Source organism: Aquarana catesbeiana, linkage group LG08, assembly GCF_042186555.1.
Source record: "Aquarana catesbeiana isolate 2022-GZ linkage group LG08, ASM4218655v1, whole genome shotgun sequence".
Lineage (NCBI taxonomy): Eukaryota > Metazoa > Chordata > Amphibia > Anura > Ranidae > Aquarana > Aquarana catesbeiana.
In genome coordinates, this window is record NC_133331.1 from 128,094,355 (window position 1) to 128,102,503 (window position 8,149).

An 8,149-nucleotide genomic window follows, 5' to 3' on the forward strand; every position below is an offset into this window, starting at 1 on the left:
CTTGAAGTGGCCCAATGCTATTTATAGCAAACCTGATAGCACAGCTCAGCAGGGGAGTCACCGAGGAAGCAGCTGGTGATGACAGGGAAAAGGAAAAACAAATATAAGCCCCATAAATTAAGGACATTCCTCAGCCTAGCCCGGACTCCAGAGAAGCAGCATGGTGCCGGCCCCTCCTGCTCACAGCACAGCATAGGAATGCAGGCTGATCACTGTGAAGGAGGAGAGGGCGCATTCTAATGTGCAGCCTCACAGCTCTGACCCAGGTAATGCAGATATCAACAGCCCACTGAGGCAAACAAGAATTTCTGATGCTGAAAGTTATGTAAGTGACTCTCACCCTAATCTAATACTACATTCACAAACAATCCTTATAATGAAAAGCTTAATGCATTCCCCACTTCTGGCCAGCCCATAGTTGACACAGATCTTAAGGAAATGCTACTATCCTTCAGGGGAGCTCTCCAACAAGATATGCTATCCTTTATGCAAAAATCCAAGATGGAAATGGATGCTTTGAGAGAAAGGGTAGACTATATTGAGCACAAAATGAATGATTTTACTGAAGCCCACAATGACTTACTGGATTCACAAGTAGAACATCTAAAGTTGAAGGTTTCAGATTTAGAGGACAGATCCAGATGCAACAATATAAAATTTAGAGGAATCCCTGAAAATATAAAAAATTCAGATTTGAAACAATTTTTATGCCGAATGATGTCTGATAGGGATGAGCCAAACACCCCCTGGTTCAGTTCGCAGGAGAACATGCGAACAGGCAAAAAATTTGTTCGAACACGCGAACACCCTTAAAGTCTATAGGAAATGAACGTGAAAAATCCATCCCTAATGTCTGATCTGATACCTACAATATCTCAAGAGCTAATAATAGATAAAGCGCACAGGTTGCCTAAGCCCTCTCATATACCGGAAAAGTTGCCCAGGGATGTAATTGCGAAAATACATTTTACCATATGAAAGATCATTTGATGCAACTTGCAAGACAACGTTCTTCACTATCAGATCTTTATGCGGGCATTCGGCTATACTCGGATTTGTCACAAGCAAAATTTGAATTCAATAACCACAATCCTCCGCAACCATAACATAGTGTATAATGGGGGTTTCCCACTAAATTGCTGATAGAGAGGGATACCATCTCCTACTCTATTTACTTGCTAGAAGAAGGGCTGAAGTACCTCAAATCATGGGGATTATTACCAAAAGAAGGTGATCTTAATTTGGAGAAACCCCCTCTGGGGAAAATAGCACCACAATGGCAAACTAGCCATGGATAAAGGGCACCTATACTGGCATACTCTTCTGCTCCTAACCTGACTAACTTCATAGCCAATATGGAGTACTATACCGTTATGTCCTCAGGTATACCATTTTCTCAGGGAACTAGTTAAAATTGTATCCCAAAGATTTATTTTTCCCCCGAATTGCAAGTACTAACACAATAGTACACAGAAGTTGTTCACAACTCCTCCTCGTTTTTTACAGTTTTTCTTCAGTTGTGTTAAGAAGTTGGTTTTGCTTTACCTTCATGGACTTAGCTATATGGTTCTCTCCAACATTCCGCTATATAATGCATTACCTCACTGGAATAATCTGGTTTATCCTAAGAATAGCAATGCGACTCTTCGCCATCTATTGGTTTCACATTAATGGGACTTAAACTACTATCATTAAACACAAAAGGGCTCAACAGTCCCCACAAACAGAAAGCTCTATGCACTTCCTTGTTTGGAAGTGACATAGTATGCATCCAGGAATCACATTTTGCTAAAAACAATTCACCGAAGTTCACTTACAACAAATATCCACATATTTTCCACTCAATCACAAAAAGAAACAAGAAGTAATTATTGCAGTAAGAGACACCGTAACATTCAAGATGCTGGATTTACAAACAGACGACCACAGAAGATTTCCCCACAGGGGAACCCCGAACCATAATTTAAAAAAAAAAAAAGCATGGGGGTCCCCCCAAATTCCATACCAGGCCCTTCAGGTCTGGTATGGATATTAAGGGGAACCCCGTGCCAAAATTTTTTTAAAAATGGCGTGGGGGTCCCTCTCAAAACCTGAAGGGTCTGGTATGGATTTTAAGGGGAACCCCGTGCAGAAATTTAAAAAAAAATGGCGTGGGGTCCCCCCAAAAATCCATACCAGACCGTTATCTGAGCAAGCCACCGGGCAGGCTGCAGGAAAAAAGGGGGGATGAGAGAGCGCCCCTCCCCCTCCTAAACCGTACCAGGCCACATGTCCTCAACATTGGGAGAGTGCTTTGGGGTAGCCCCCCCCAAAGCACCTTGTCCCCATGTTGATAGGGAGAAGGGCCTCATCCCCACAACCCTTGCCCGGTGGTTGTGGGGATCTGCGGGCGGGGGGCTTATCGGAATATGGAAGCCCCCTTTAACAAGGGGACCCCCAGATCCCTGCCCACCCCTGTTTGAGATGGTAACTGGTACATTGTACCCAAACCATTTCACAAACAAAGTGTGAAAATGGTAAAAAAAACACCACACCGTGGGAGAAGTCCTTTATTAAAAAAAAAAAAAAAATTAAACTGTCCCACGTAGTTCATTCACCTCCACTGACGGACCTAAAAAAAAAAAAAAATAAAGAAGATCTGCCTCCATGGGAGGTACACGCCATATGACGCGTCCTCGCAGGTGACAGCTCTTTTAAAACTGTGGGCGGGGCCACAGGGGATCGTCGCCAGGTGACCCTGCCCCCCTCTGATGCACGGGGACTTCCCTGTGACCCCTCCCCCCTCTGACGCCATGACCCCACCCCCTCTGACAAACGGGGGCATCCCTATGGCTTCCCCCGTAGCGTCAGAGGGGGTGGACCGGGTGGACCCGCCCCCTCTGAAGATACGGGGAAGCCATATGGATGTCCCTGTTTGTTAGGGGGGCGGGGTCACGGCCTCAGAGGGGGGGCAGAGAAAAGGGAGGTCCCCGTGCATCAGAGGGGGGTGGGGTCACCTGGCGATGATCCCGTGTGGCCCCGCCCACAGTTTTAAAAGAGCTCTCACCTGCGAGGACGCGTCATATGGTGTGTGCCTCCCATGGAGGCAGATCTTCTTTATTTTTTTTTTACGTCCGTCGGCGGAGGTGAATGAACTACGTGGGACAGTTTAATTTTTTTTTTTTTTTTAATAAAGAACTTCTCCCACGGTGTGTGTTTTTTTTTTTTACCATTTTCACACTTTGTGAAATGGTACGGGTACAATGTACTCGTTACTATTTCAAACAGGCAGGGCTGGGATATGGGGATCCCCTTGTTAAAGGGGGCTTCCAGATTCCGATAAGCCCCCCGCCCGCAGACCCCCACAACCACCAGGCAAGGGTTGTGGGGATGAGACCCTTCTCCCCATCAACATGGGGACAAGGTGCTTTGGGGGGCTACCCCAAAGCACCCTCCCAATGTTGAGGGCATGTGGCCTGGTACGGTTCAGGAGGGGAGCGCTCTCTCATCCCCCGCTCTTTTCCTGCGGCCTGCCAGGTTGCGTGCTCAAATAAGGGTCTGGTATGGATTTTTGGGGGGACCCTACGCCATTTTTAAAAAAAATTTTGGCGCGGAGTTCCCCTTAAAATCAAGACCTGAAGGGTCTGGTATGGATTTTTAGAGGGACCCCCACGCCATTTTTTAAAAAAATTTTGGCGCGGGGTTCCCCTTAATATCCATACCTGAAGGGCCTGGTATGGAATTTGGGGGGACCCCCACGCATTTTTTTAAAATTTTGGTTCGGGGTTCCCATGTGGGGGAATCCAATGCTGTTTTTATCATTGAACTTTTATGTGTATTGCCGGACCGACAATTCATTATAGCCGCGAGTAGTTTTAAATGACTTTTTTTCCCTTTAGAAATGTAATTTTGCTGTCAGACTGTTCTAAACACGGGAAACACGCACCACTTTACAGGCATACTATAGACACCCCCCAGGTACGAAATTTTAAGGAATATTTCACTTTTATTGTTTCACTTTAAGCATTATTAAAATCACTGCTCCCGAAAAAATGGTCATTTTTAAAACTTTTTTTGCATTGATACATGTCCCCTGGGGCAGGAACCAGGTCCCCAAACACTTTTTATGACAATAACTTATTAACCTTTCAAATTAGCACCTTTGATTTCTCCCATAGACTTTTAAAGGGTGTTCCACGGCTTTCGAATTTGCCGCGAACACCCCAAATTGTTCGCTATTTGGCGAACGGGCGAACAGCCAATGTTTGAGTCGAACTCATGTTTGACCCAAACATAAAGCCCAGCCCTAACAGGGAGCAGTAGATCAGTGTCCTGTCACAAGGCAGAACAGGGAAATGCCCTGTTTACAAAGGCATCTCCCCGTTCTGCAGCTCCATGACACGATCGCAGGACAGCGGTGGACATCGAGTCTGTGGGTCCCGCGGGCACGGTCACGGAGCTCACGACAGGTACGTCCCTTTGCGCAGCCGTGCCATTCTGCCGATGCAAATGTTTGCGTGGTGGTCAACAAGCGGTTAAATGGACTGTATAATGGTTCTGCAAACTGCAAACGCAATAAAAAATGCCTAGGTGTGAACCTAGGGTCAGGGCCAGTTCTTACTGTAGCGATGCGGGAACCCTGCGAATCCAGTGTGGGTTCCTGCATCGCATACAACTCGCAGGCAGTTCACACTGCCATATGCGAACTGCTGGGAGTGTCGGTAGAAAGCTAATGACACCCCCAAAACAGTTTGCAGATCGCAGAGCGAACTACAAATTCAGACAACACCCGATTCTGCTGTGGAACAAAAAAAGGGTCCTGTGCGAGTTTGGTCCAAAATGCAATGCAAAATCAACCATACAATCTGTATGGCTGAGTTTGCATCACACAGACATTGCATGTGATTTGCAGTGCGGGGCGAATCACATCCGATGTCGGACAGCACAGCAGTGTGAACCGGCCCTAAGACCCCTTTCCCACTTGTGTGACTTTTTCTGTGACTCCTGCATCCATAGACCTCAAGATTACACTGGCATTGCTTCAAATCACATCAAATTTGCGGCAAAGAGTGCTGCAAAATCGCTGGTCTTTTAGATCGCACAAGTGTGAAAGGGGCCTTATGGACCTCAAGTTGTAGGAAAAGTCGGCCAAGTGTGAAAGGAACCTAATGAGATTCATCAATAAAACCTTTGAATTAGGCCCCATTTGCACTTGTGTGACCAATGCCTGGGTAATCTTGCGGTATATGGACTTCAAGTCGCATCAAAGTCAAACCAAAGTAGCAGGGACACATTTAACCCACTTGCAGGATGCACAAGTGAGAATAGTGCCTAATTCAAAAGGTATTATCCATGAATCTCATTCACACTGCTGCGACCTGAAAGTCACATTATTTTGCTGCCACTTTGCTATTGCAACTTTGTCCCAACTTCTGGGAATGCCTGTGTAATATTGCGCCCTATGTACCTCAAGTCACATGAAAGTCACACCAAAGTAGTACAGGGACTACTTTGAAGTTGTTGCAACTTGAAGTAGTACAGATATGAATGGTTATCATTGAGAATCATGGGGTACAACTTATCAAGCAACTCGGAGGTCCAAAGTCACCCAACTGTGAAACAAGTCATATATATTTTAATAGAAAGGAGCTCTCATTTATATTTGCATTTACATCAGCAGAACAAATGCAGGAATGATGTGTGCACATGGGCCAGAAGCAAATGTGTGGTGATGCCAAACAAATCAATGAACCCCACCCACACCAAATCTAATTACTACATCCACCTCCACATTGATTAAGCACAAGTACATATCCTAAACTTACCCGGAAAATGAGCAGCACCTCCTCTTTGCTAAAGAGGGACCTTGCCATGTCCACCTAGATGGAGATCCTGACCAGCACAGGAACTTCCGGGTGATTACAAGGACTTATTTCTGGGTCAGAAGGCAAAACCACGCTCTTTTGATCGCTGCTGCAAATATTTGATCGCAACCATGATAAGAATTGTATTATTTTTGTTTATTTGCAGATATGCAAATTTGTATTTCTACTTATGATATTTAAAGGCGTTCGTTAAGAAATGGTCATAGTACACGGGCATCATACTACCCGACTAGTTTTGCGAGATCCAGCTCGCTCTTCAGGGGTGGATGTGTGTAACATTGTACCTAAGATAAAAAAGTATATAGTTGGCAAAATGGCACAGTATTAGTTATAAAGGCACAGGGTAGGAGGGGTTATGGGTTCCCATACTCACCACTGAGTTGACCATGGCTACAGGTGTGCGGCTCCAAGATAGCGGCAGCAGGTGCCTCACCAGGGAGCTGAGGGTGCGAAGTCAGATGGGACCCCACCAGGGGCCAAACAGCGAGCAGGCATGGCATAGGTGTAGTGATGTAACCCTAGATACCTTGTTAGTTCATAAAGAGTGTAGGCTGTAAACATAAGTATGTTTGTCAGGCATCTAAAGTAGTAAAGTAAAATCAATAAGTATTAGCATAAAGATATATATGCATGAAATGAGACGTCTGGACCCAAAGATGGTAGGGAACATGGAGATGGTAAGGAACATAGGATAACAGAGGGATACTAACAGGTGAAAAGATAGAAAAGAAAAAGAAGACTGTGATTGTGTAATAGTAGTGATGTATCCCTAGAAACCTTGTTAGTCCATAAAGATTATAGGCTATAAACATGAGTATGTTTGTCAGGCATCTAAAGTAATAAAGTAAAATCAATGAGTATTGGCATACAGATATGTATATATAAGTAAAAGGCCTGGGCCAATGAAAGAGATGGAGAGGAAAGAGGGGTGGACTGTGATAGTGTAGTGAGAAATATATATTATATTCAACATATTCACCATACTCAGGTATTTACCATTTTCACCTTTTGATACTTGTTACATTTAGGCACACTTGCATACCTCATACATAGCTTTATTTATTTTCTTTAATTATTTACTTTTATTTATTTTTTATTTATTTTTTGAGCACTTATTTTTATTTATTTTTGTTATCACACATCTCACTACACTATCACAATCCACCTCTTTCCTCTCCATCTCTTTCATCTTGTCACTTGTTAGTATCCCTCTGCCATCCTATGTTTTCCAACATCTCCATGTCCCTACCATCCTTGGCCCAGGCCTTTTACTAATATATACACATATCTGTATGCCAATACTCATTGATTTTACTTTACTACTTTAGATGCCTGGCTCATGTTTATAGCCTATACTCTTTATGGACTAACGAGGTTTCTAGGGATACATCACTACCCTACTATTACACAATCACAGTCCACCTCTTTCACATCTTTTTCTTTTCTATCTTTTCATCTGTTAGTATCCCTCTGTTATCCTATGTTTCTTACCATCTCCATGTTCCCTACCATCTTTGGGCCCAGGCCTCTCATTTCAAGCATATATATATCTTTATGCTAATACTTATTGATTCTACTTTAGATGCCTGACAAACATACTTATGTTTACAGCCTACACTCTTTATGAACTAATGAGGTCTCTAGGGTTACATTACTACACCTATGCCATGCCTGCTCGCCTTTTGGCCCCTGGTGGGGTCCCATCTGACGTCGCACCCTCAGCTCCCTGGTGAGGCACCTGCTGCCGCTATCTTGAAGCCGCACACCTGTAGCCATGGTCAAGCTCAGTGGTGAGTATGGGAACCCATAACCCCTCCTATCCTGTGCCTTTATAACTAATACTGTGCCGTTTTGCCAACTATATACTTTTTTATCTTAGGTACAATGCTACACACATCCACCCCTGAAGAGCGAGCTGGATCTCGCGAAACTAGCCCGGTAGTATGATGCCCATATACTATGACTGCTATTACATCCATGTACCAATATTTCTTGTTTATTATATAAACATCTTTTTTTTGGCAACTGTTGGTGTTATCTATGCATGTAAACAATTTTACTTGAATAAACCATATGCTGTATTTACTACGCGTTGTTTATGTTTACTGGCGGAAACGGTACCCACTTCATTTAAAGTCCCAGGGCGAATCCTTCCTTTTACTATATGTTATAGGGATGGAAGTGTGTTACTGGGGACACCAGACCTCTCTCTTTTTTTTCTCTTTGTTAAGAAATGGTGTCCCTGGGATAGCAGCAGGTGAATGACAAAAACAAAAGGCCCAGTT